Below are 9,223 nucleotides of genomic sequence, written 5' to 3'. Positions count from 1 at the left end.
TGTGCTCCTTATTGCTCTAAAGAAGCTGAGTAGTTCCCAATCTTCTAGAGTGTCATCAAAGTTATCTCGAGGTAACTGAAGATGTTCATTGAAATTATCCTCTGTAATTCTGATGGTATCATCATCAATGTCAAAAGAAAAAGCTATTTTTTCATCTTCTGAAGAGTTTATAGCTGTTGTGTGTACATGCCTGAGAAGCTCAACATTCAATTTCACGTAAGTCATTAATGCGAAGCGCACAATTGAGTGTTCGTTTAAAAAACGGATCCAAGTTTCAAATGTACCATTTTCACGGGATCACGTTCAATAATAGAAACAAAATTTGTTTTTGGAATCTGAATATTATTCGCCATTTAAATAAAATGAGAATAAAGTTTAGATTTAAAATAAATTAAATTGAGCACTTCGAATTATTAAGAGAAATAAATAGACTCTAATTAAACACACTGCAGTTCTAAAGGATTAACCAAACAATGTCTTAAGAAAGAAATTTAATTGAGACTAAAACCCTTAATGGAGTTACCAAACAAGGCCTTAAACAGTTAAACAAAACAAGTATCTCGATCTGCAAAATTAACCGATGAAATTGAGTGATTTTGATATCAAACTACTCTTGATTAACTGGGCTTTACAAAACTGTAAAAATTATAAATTTCAACAACACTTTGTTAGGGTTTTGATCAAAAAAAATTATCTCCTGCGATGGTAATGCTATATGTATGAGGAAGATAACCAACCCGATTGTTAATGTATATTAACAGCAAAACAATCTAAAATAAACAAAGGAGCTGTGTGGCGATCCTTCTCTGTGGCGACCACTCTCTGTGGTGACACATAGTACAGGACTTAGAGAAATTCTAAGACAGAACTCTGTGGCAACACAGAGTACAGTACTTAGAAAACTTTTAAGTTAGGTCTCTGTGGCGACACAGATTACAGTACTTAGAAAAATTCTAAGTCATGTCTCTGTGTCGACACATTCTGTGGTGACACAGAGTACAGTACTTAAAAAAATTCTAAGTCAGGTCTCTGTGGCGACATAGAGTACAGGACTTAGAAAAATTTCTAAGTCACAATCCTTTGCTACTGATTTATTTTAAACATCTTTTAAATATTGAGTTATTAAAAAGAATGTTTAAAATAATAAATCACAATTATTTTTCACTACTTCTACAAATATTATCATTAAATTGATAACACTATATTTTTGTGAAAAATGATTATGCTGCAATATATTTAATTTTAATGTCAATGAACCCCTTTAAATATTAATTATTTAAAGTCCACTGAGATCAAATTAAATAGATTTATCAATATGAATGTGCTCAGCCATATATATAGTTTGTATGTAAGCACAAAGATGATTGAATTATGAGAAATAATTAATGGCATGTAAATTCAGATGTCCTTAATATATAGAATTTAAACAACAAGTGAATTTAACCATACCAAATTGCAGTTATTGACTTCTAAAATTAATTAGAGATATTTAACATTCCAAGTTCACTAACCAACTTAGAGAAAGTGTTTTCATCAAGTGGTTTTGTGAAGATGTCTGCAATTTGATCCTCTGTGGGTACAAAGTGTAACTCCACAGTGCCATTTGTGACATGCTCTCTGATAATGTGATACCTGATATCAATGTGCTTTGTCCTTGAGTGCTGAACTGGATTGTTTGAGATTGCTATTGCACTTGTATTATCACAGAATATTGGAATCTTTGATACCAATAGACCATAATCCTGGAGTTGGTTCCTCATCCAAAAGATTTGAGCACAACAGCTTCCAGCAGCTATGTATTCAGCTTCAGCAGTTGATGTGGATACTGAGTGCTGCTTCTTGCTATGCCAGGATAACAATCTTCTTCCAAGAAACTGACAGCTTCCTGATGTACTTTTCCGGTCAATCTTACAGCCTGCAAAATCTGAATCTGTATAGCCCACTAGGTCAAAATATGTACCTTTAGGGTACCAAATTCCAAGATTTAGAGTTCCCTTAAGGTACCTAAATATTCTTTTAACAGCTATTAAATGAGATTCTTTTGGTCCAGCTTGAAATCTAGCACATAAGCATGTTACAAACATTATGTCTGTTCTATTTGCTGTGAGATATAGTAATGAGCTTATCATACCTCTATAGCTTGTGATGTCAACTTTCTTACCAGTTTTGTCCTGATCAAGCTTGGAGGCTGTTGGCATGGGAGTCTTTGCTGGAGCTGAATCTTCCAGATTATACTTTTTAAGAAGTTCTCTGATGTACTTAGATTGATAAATGAATATCCCATCTTTCCTTTGACTCACTTGTAATCCAAGAAAGTAGTTCAACTCTCCCATCATACTCATCTCGTAGCTTAGAGAATCTCTTGCAAAGATCATCATTAGTAGAACCAAATATAATATCATCAACATATACTTGAACTAATATCATATCAGATTTATGCACTTTGTGAAACAGAGTTTTATCTATGACACCTCTAATGAAACCATTTTCAAGTAAAAACTCAGAGAGAGTGTCATACCATGTCCTCGGAGCTTGCTTAAGACCGTAGAGAGCTTTGAATAGAAAGTATACAAAATCAGCCAGATTTGGATCTCCAAAACCAAGTGGTTGTTCCGCATACACCTTTTCTTCTAGCTCTCCATTCAGGAATGCACTCTTCACGTCCATTTGATAAACTTTGAATTCTGAATGTGCTGCGAATGCCAGAAACATCCTGATTGCCTCAAGTCTAGCTACTAGTGCATAGGTTTCATCATAATCAATACCCTGAGAATAACCTTTAGCTACCAGTCTGGATTTGTTCCTCGTTACAATGCCATCTTCATCAAGCTTGTTCTTGAATACCCATTTAGTGCCTATCACTGACTTGTTCTTTGGTCGGGGTACCAGCTTCCACATTTTCTGCCTCTCAAACTGATTGAGTTCTTCTTGCATTGCAATAAAATCTGGATCTTCTAGTGCCTCATCCACTTTCTTAGGTTCCATTTCTGAAAGAAATCCTGAGAAGTGGCATTCATTCTGAGTGGCATGTCTAGTTCTTACTCTTATGTCAGGATCACCAATGATCAATTCAAAGGGATGGTCTCTGTTCCAAACTCTTTGACGAGGCAGATAAGATCTTGATGTTTCCCCTTGTTCAGCCTGATGTTGAGTGTGAACTGTAGATCCTCTTCCTGCTCCCCCTGAGTTGCTGTCACCATGACTGGATGATTTTGATCTATTTGTAATGGTTCTTGATGGAGTTTTCGTATGATTATTATGATCATTATGTCCACCATTACCATCACTTGATCCTGAATCAGCATTGCCCTGAACTACAGGCCCAGTTCTAAAATTTTCAGGTTCTATTATATCCAAAGGATCATCTGATAGATTCTCAAATTCTAGAGATTCAGAATCCTTATCTCTCTGCAGGCTTGCCAACTTGGTGTCGTCAAATGTTACATTAAGGCTTTCAATCACCTTCTGATCAGAAATCATATAAACCCTGTAAGCTTTAGATTTCAGAGAGTAGTCAAGAAATATACCTTCTTCTGCTTTAGCATCAAACTTTCCTAGATGTTCATTTCCTTCCTTTAGCACAAAGCATTTGGCACCAAATACGTGAAAGTATTTCAGCGTAGGTTTCTTGTCAGCCATAATCTCATAAGGAGTCTTGTCATGATCTTTGTTGATCAGGGTACGATTTTGAGTGTAACACGCTGTGTTGACAGCTTCAGCCCAGAAGTAGGTGGGAAGTCTTGATTCACTTAGCATAGTCCTTGCTGCTTCAACCAAGGTACGATTCTTCCTATCTACTACCCCGTTTTGTTGAGGAGTTCTTGGGGCTGAATACTGTCTCGAAATACCTTTCTCCGTAGAAAATTCATTTAGAAATGCATTCTTGAATTCTTTCCCATTATCTGATCTGATCTTTCTAATAGGTAATTTCGCTTCCAACTCAATCTTCTTTATATGATCCACTATTAGCTGAGGTGCTTCATCCTTGGATTGTAAAAACAACACCCATGTGTACTTGGAGAAATTATCGACCATTACTAAAGCATATCTTTTCCTTGATAGTGACAATACGTTCACTGGGCCAAATAAGTCCATGTGAATCAACTGAAGAGGTTCAGTTATACTTGTCTTTTCCTTGCTTCTGTGTGAGGCTTTCTTTGATTTCCCTTTTTCACATGCTTCACAGAGTCCTTCTTGACATAATTCCATCTGTGGTAGTCCTCTCACTAGTTCTCTTTTGATTAGAGGGTTCATTGTCTTGAATTTTAAGTGCGAGAGCTTCTTGTGCCATAACCAACTTAGATCTGATGAAGCTTTGCTGTAGAAACATCTGCTTACTCCATCACAGGTAGACTTCAAGTCAGCTATGTACAGATTACCTTTCCTTACTCCCTATAAAGCAAGCTTCTCATCTTTCCTGTGGGAGATCAAACATCTTTCTGTTCTGAAATCAACATTGTATCCCCTATCACAAAATTGACTTATACTCAGGAGATTATGCTTTAATCCTTCCACAAGAGAGATATTCTCAATAATGACATTGCCAATTTTCAAATTGCCATATAGTAAATCCTTTGCTGTCATCTCCAAAGGTAACTATAGGGCAAACTTTCTTAACCACACCTGTGAGCAGGGACTTTTCTCCTGTCATGTGCCTAGAAAACCCACTGTCCAGAATCCACATGATCTTTTCTTTTCTTACCTTTCCCTGCAAACACAGTTTGATTAAGAAGACTTTGGTACCAAAGCTTTCTTGGGTCCTGAAGGTTTAGGGGTAGAAAAAGAATCAATAATTGAACATTTAACAGGCTTAGCTTTCACTATGGCTGGCTCCTTCTTAGTGTCAGTCTCAACATAGTTGTCAGACTTAGAGATAGGAGTAACAGTCTTGTCTTGTGTGTGCTTATTACTCATATTTGTCTTAGTGTCGATGCAAGTGCTAGCAGTTACATGAAAACCTTTAAAATAATCAGACATGGTAACAAATGCACATGGCATACATCCAACTATACCACAAGGTTCATAAAAACTAGGCATGTTAGGCATGGCAGGCATACTGGAAGTTGCAATAGATTCTACTTTACCTTTAGTGCATGCATGTGTAAGATGTGCAGCAGAATTGCAATTATTACAAAGCTTCCTAGATGCAGATGAGGAAGATGCAAAATCAGATTTCTTGTTAACACCTACCTTGCCATTCCTGTTCTTTTTAGTCTTATCCTTAGCACTCTTACTAGTCTTAGGATTAACTATAGGTTCTGGTTTCTTAAGAGTTTCAGGTTCCTTTCTATCCACCTGAGTACCTAGGTCAACTATGGATTTAGCTTTCGTAGCTGGAGCCTTAGGAGTCTTAGGGGGATTCCTCTATCTTCTCTCTATCTTCAGCAATCAATTCCTCATTGATCAGCAAACTTACTTCATCCAACAGTTTTGAAACAGACTCAGTGAATAAGGGAGATACAGCATCATTAATAACATATGGAACCTTTTCTGAGACAAACATGTTTATCTCTGATGTGCCACTATGTTTCTTACTGTTCAGCTTAGAATAGTCAAGTCCTATTAAAGTCTTAGATTTAAATCTTTGACTATCTATTATCTCCTTCTGAGTCAGAGCTGCGTTCTTAAACGCCTGTAATTTCTTTTCTAAGTCAGCAATTTGGGTTCTAAGAATGGCCTCTATGTCTGCATTGCACTTAACCTTATTCTCTAGATATTCATTCTTTTGCTTAAGGTCTTCTAGTCCAACTACAAGCAATTCTAGTTCTTCATTCCTAGAGGTTAAACTCTCAGATTTAAGAACTAACTTATCATTTTCCATTTTATATGCAAGCATGCTAGTGTGAACATTATACAATTCTAAAGTAAGTTCATGCACAGTAGATTTGTATTCAGATACAGACATTTCTATAGTGGTAAGTTCAGTAACCTGAGATGATCGTGGTGATTCCTCTGTAGAATCTGCCATGAGAGCCAGATTTACATGCTCTTCCTCTTCATCCGAATCAGTATCATCCCAGCTTTTTCCTTCAGCGATGTAGACTCTTCCTTTTTCCTTTACCACATAAGTATTCAGCTTCTATTTCAGCTTCTCATTCTTCCTTTTCAGATCTTCATAAGTTTCCTTCTTTTCATAGGAATCATTAGATTTTGCTGCCTTGGGCTTTCTGCAATCAGATGCAAAGTGCCCTAACTCATTGCAGTTGTAGCATCTGGTTTTGCTCTTGTCAACCCAGCTTGACTTGTAGCCTCTTCTGGAGCTTGACCCTGAAGAGTAGCTTCCTTTCTAAAATCTCCCTGATGAACACCTTAGTTTATATTTGGGCTTTCTTCTGAATCTAACATGACTAAACTTTGCAGCCATGTAAGCCATAGATTTATCCTCCAACTGTTCAAGTTCCTCTTGAGTATAGAACTCACTTTCATCTTCTGGCTCACCATTAGTAATTTCAGCTACAACAATTTCTTTAATTGTTGAGGAGGGTGTAACCTTGTTTTCTTGAGATTCTGGTTCATGAGCTACAAGTGCAGTGGATTTTGCAAGTGTCGTACTCTTACTGCCAACAGAACCAGGTCCATAGATAATGGCTCTTTGCTCTTGCTCCAACTCATGTGTTCTTAACTTACCATAGATCACATCCAGGGATATAGTGATAAAATCTTATCTTTCCCTAATTGAAGTGTTCTTTTGTTCCAGGTGAACTGGGAGCGTCAGCATAAACTTTCTGTTAGACTCTCGTATGGGGTAGACTTCCCCTTGCAGCTTTAATTCACTTAACAGTCTTGTATATCTCTCGAAGAGTGAAGATAGTGCTTCTCCGGGTTGAAGTTTGAATGCCTCATACTGAGTCGTCAGAATATCCATCCTGTTTTCTTTGACTTCCTCTGTTCCTTCCATCAAAAGCTCAATGGTCTCCCACATATCTTTTGTACTATTACTTCCTAGAAGATGATGGCTCATATCATTATCGGTCGATTCCATAATTATGAGTTGAAGACTTGTGTCCAGATTTATCAACTCCTTATCGACTTCTGTGTATTTAGACGGATCACTGGGAGAAGATGTGGAAGGAATTCTTATACCAGTTGGAGTTGTGGATTCAACAATTACTTCCATCGAAACATAAGGTCCATTCAGTAGTATCCCAATGTAAAGTGGATTCGAAGCTTTCATAAACAACATCATCTTTTTCTTCCATAGGTTGTAATTATCTCTGTCAAATGGAGGAACCTTTATACTTCCAATTCTTTGGTTATTCATTTTCTTGGCAGAATTAAATTATTTAAAATTCAAAAAATTTCAAGAAATGAGAATTTATGAAAATTAAAAAATTCAAGAATTTTTCAAGAACTTGTTTCTTTTTCCGGATCTTGATTTGTATGTCAATCAATAAGCTCTGATACCAATTGTTAGTCCCAAAGTATCGTAGAAGGGGGGGGGGGGTTGAATACGATACCTACAATCTTTTTCGATTCGTTTTAAGTTCTTCGTTAAAAGTACGGAATCAAAAACAATACAAAACAATTCAAGGAATATATTGTTTTATTAATATAAATCTTGAGGTTGCTACAATCTAATCAAAGTATTGATTAGCTACAATAAATTCAGCAGCATAACATTCTGTTTACAAGGATAATAAATTCAAGCTTTAATGGAGCTCTCGTAAACTGTCTGTGTTTGCTGAAGAAGATAACTAACTGAATTGAATTATATTCACTTTAGTTTTGTAGTCTTTTAAAATTAAATGAATAGCTGGACAATTCATGTCCACACAAATCATTTAACTTTGCTGCATATAACTCAGTGAACATCTCTGTGGGGACATCTCTATGGCGACAAGCCTTCTCTGTGTATCCTCTGTGGTGACATCTCTATGGCGACAAGGCTTCTTTGAGTATCCTCTGTGGCGACAGAGTTGTCTTGTTCTCTGTGGTGACAATCTTTGTGGCAACATGCTTCTATGGCGACAATTACTCTCCTGTGGCGACAGCCTCTATGGCGACAGTTGCCTTCAGTAATTGTTCCAACACCTCTGTGGTTACATCCTCTGTGGCGACAGGGTTGTCTTGTTTTCTGTGGCAACATGCTTCTATGGAGATAATTACTTTCCTGTGGCGACAACCTCTATGGCGACAGTTGCCTTCAGTAATTGTTCCAACACCTCTGTGGTTACAATAAATTTAGCAGCATAACATTCTATTTACAAGGATAATAAATTCAAGCTTTAATGGAGCACTCGTAAATTGTCTGTGTTTGCTGAAAAAGATAACTAACTAAATTGAATTACATTCACTTCAGTTTTGTAGTCCTTCAAAATTAAATGAACAGCTGGCCAATTCATTAACTTTGCTGCATATAACTTAGTGAACATCTCTGTGGCGACATCTCTATGGCGACAAGCCTTCTCTGTGTATCCTCTGTGGCGACATCTCTATGGCGACAAGGCTTCTTTGAGTATCCTCTGTGATGACAGCTCTGTGATGACAGAGTTGTCTTGTTCTATGTGGTGACAATCTCTGTGGCGACATGCTTCTGTGGCGAAAATTACTCTCCTGTGGCGACAGCCTCTATGGTGACAGTTGCCTTGAGTAATTATTCCAACACCTCTGTGGTTACATCTCCTGTGGGGACAGGGGTGCCTTGATACCATTTCTTTGTGGTTACATCTCCTGTGGTGACAGGTAGAGAGCTGTCTTTTACTTAGAATATTTTTGGCTCTTTGTCAAACCATTCTTCAATGTATCAATCACTTCTCTTCTATTAATTGAATCAAAATACTTTCTTGAATGCTGATGTTTGGTGCGCTGGTCTGGTTCAGAAACAACTAGCCTTGAGAGGATCCTGACTCAATTTGTCTTATGATTCTGAGTTGATACATACTGATGTTTATCCACTGCTTCTTTCACTAGACCCTTGATTTGTAACACTTGAAGTCAATACATGCAGCTGATACTTAAAGCCTCTTGATTTCTTATTCTTCATGGCTGCTTGAACATGGTAATGAATTTCTTCCCATGATCTGTAGGAGAGCTTGATGAATCAATCACATCATTTGGTTCTTTTTGTTTATCCTGCCTTCATTTGAAGGGTTCCTGTGCTTCACAGTTTAATAAAGTTTAACTGTTTCTGTTTTCATGTTGAGTTATAAATCCTCGATTACATGTTACATTACATTATGCTTTACAGATAACTCTGAGTTCTCTATTGACAAGTTGGTTTATC

The sequence above is a fragment of the Apium graveolens genome, chromosome 8, assembly GCF_009905375.1.
Source record: "Apium graveolens cultivar Ventura chromosome 8, ASM990537v1, whole genome shotgun sequence".
NCBI lineage: Eukaryota > Viridiplantae > Streptophyta > Magnoliopsida > Apiales > Apiaceae > Apium > Apium graveolens.
This window is presented reverse-complemented; position numbering follows the sequence as displayed.